Source organism: Eurypyga helias, unplaced genomic scaffold (genome assembly GCF_000690775.1).
Source record: "Eurypyga helias isolate BGI_N326 unplaced genomic scaffold, ASM69077v1 scaffold8849, whole genome shotgun sequence".
NCBI classification, from domain to species: domain Eukaryota; kingdom Metazoa; phylum Chordata; class Aves; order Eurypygiformes; family Eurypygidae; genus Eurypyga; species Eurypyga helias.
This window is the reverse complement of record NW_010271377.1, coordinates 11,097-13,921: the sequence shown is the minus strand read 5'-3', so window position 1 is coordinate 13,921 and position 2,825 is coordinate 11,097.

Genomic DNA, 2,825 nt, shown 5'->3' with positions numbered 1-2,825 from the left:
AAACTCCAGACAAACACACGCAATAACCCACCGGTCCTGCAGCCCCCACACATCCACCCCACCATTCTCAGCAGCTGTTGGTTTTGTTGCCACTTTATTAGCAGAGATACTGAGGGGTATCTCTATTTTTGGTAAGCACCTAGCAAGCCCTGCTCAATGCTCTCCCCAGACATGGAAGTCACTGGGGCAGATTATGATGGAAAAATACCTGGTCCTGTTGCAGAAGCCCAGCCCTGGGTGCCCCTGGGACCAGCAGCGAGCATGAGGATGCACAGGATGAGCATGTCTGAGGATGCACAGGATGAGCGTGCCCGAGGATGCGGGGCAGCAAGCTGTTCCCTGGGTGCCCGGCTCATCTCAGCCAGCCTTCTGAAAGTGCCCAATGGTGTAAGAGGCAGCCGATGAAAACACCACAAAGTTATGGGAAGGGAAGGATCTGAGGCTGCTGAAGTGGTACAGCAGCGAGCAAATGGCTTTGGGAGCCACGAGCAGCCCTGGGAAACTGCTGACAGCGGTGTACTGGCTGGGCCCTTTAATGGCTTTTAAATCACAGAGGTTCAACGGGAGAAAAACCAACCCTTAATGTTTACTCACACTTTTGCAGTCTCTTATTTGCATATAATTGCTTCCTTTCACAGCACCACCTTAATTACAGCAATCAGACCTAGGGCTGTTCAGCATGTGCTGGCAGACAAGTCCCCTGGTGCCCCAGGAGCAGAGGCCACATTCTGTGGCAGCCCAGGGGCACACATGGACAGGGCAGCAGGGGGTTAATTATAGGCCCCGGCAGAAAAATGAGGCAAGTGAAAACAGGGGATCTCTTTTGGATTTTGATCCCTATCAGTCATGGGCATCCCAAGGATACCCACTGCCAACATCTGAGCACAACTCAGCTCTGCAGTGGACCATTTTTCCCATTCAGTGTGCAAAGCCCTGTCACTTAACTTCAGAAGCGCATAAAACCTTCCCAATAATCACATTCATTTGGGGTGATTAGACCTGCTGCTCAAACCCTTGCTCTGTGCACACCCCGCTGCCCCAGCCTGACCCCGACCCAGCACCCTCTGGCACAGGTTTGCATGGTGCATTTGCTGGTGGCCTGGGCCAGCTGCAGGGCTTTCTGTTGCTTCTGGCTTTCACATTAGAAGATAAGTAACCTCATTGCAATGCCTCCTGGGTCTTTTGCAGGAGAAACATCTGCCAGAGCCCCCCCAGGGCTGGATTTGAGGCAAGGCATCAGTGGCATGGGACCACTCAGACGGTCCAGGGCTTCCTAGGCGGCAGCAGCTAGCCGGCGCTGGTGGGGGTAGGAAAGCGCGTGGCACACATCGTGCCTGTCCTACTTTCCTGCTCATGTGATGGTGCAGATGATGATGCACTCGCGACGCATTTTTTAAAAACTGAAGTCTGTCTTGAGGATTTAACACTAGAGATGTTTTCTGAGGATGATGCTAGAGATGTTGGAAAACATCGTTTCCAGGGAGGGATGAGAACCAGCTGAAACCAGTCCTCTGTGGATCTCCAAAGCTGTTAATTAGACGAGAATTAACACCCTGGGAAACATCTGATTCCTAACAAGGGCCCCATCTCCATTTCCCTGGGATTAGCATCACCTGGACGCTTCAAGCTCAGTAACATCCCCTGGTACATATATCTGCTTTCCTCCCTCCTCACCTCTCTTAATGCCTTGGTATTGAGAGGGATTAGAGGTTTGTTAGGGCTTTCAACCTTCCTCTTCCCTTTACACAGAGTGTTTGAGGCTCAGGGGAAACTTTGGTGAAGAGAGACTTTTACAACAGGGCTGAAGCAAGGTTGTTGCTGTGCCTGCCCCCCCGGGGCCGGGGGAAGGACCCTGGAGAGGAAAGGACGGTGCTGGGGAGACTGTAGGATCTGCTTAGTCTGGATGGCTGTTCTAACATTCTTGCTGCACAGCATGGAAAATGAGGAGTTTATCTTAGAACCAACAAAATAATTTTCCTTCCAGTGAAGCCCCCTCCCCAGTCCCAGCATCCATCTGGGTGGCACCTCTGAGCAGTCTCTGCTCCTCACCATGGTGCGCATCCGACCCCTCTGACACGGGGGGTCGTTGCAATTGTCAGGCACCATAACCAGTCTTCTTCCCAAATCCCAACCACTGAGGCAGGGATCGGTCCGTGGCATTGTGAGCCTCCCAAGCTGGTATCTCGGAGCATGGCAGCCCCTGGAGCACAGGCAGGAGCAGGTCCCAGTCCTACCAACGCAGGATTCTCCAGGCAGACGGAGATGCAAAACCAGATCCCACCCAGGTCAGTACTGTTACCAGTTTTCTCTCTTAATCAAAATGCTGATGTACATTAGCAAACCATGAAGTCTATTTTATTTTGCAGTTAACTATTCACTTCTGCCCTTCAAATGCGCTGAGACACAATGAGATGCTTAACAGGAGCGGGTTTCTGTTCCACCTGGCAGCCCACTGCATTTTAGAGCATCTCTTGACCAAAGTGGTGTTCTCTGCATGTTGTTTCTACCCACAGCCCCTGCCAGCAGTCCCCCAGCTCTGGGCAGGCACCATGAGCCCAGGACTTGAGTATTTTTCCTGTCGGAGACCATGAAATTTTAACGAAGTGCTGTGGTTTGCCAAGGCACGCTCCTGCTCAGCAGCAAAGGAGGAGGGCATGGCGGATGGGCTGATGAGAGACAAATGAGGGAGCAGATTTAGGCTGACATGTTATAGGAGGTTGAGATGAGCTAATTATTTCACTAACAAGAGGTCTTAAGGGGAGAAAGTTCCCCGTATTTTGTTTTATTGCATTTTATTTTTCCTCTTTCCTAGTCCCACGCTCTTC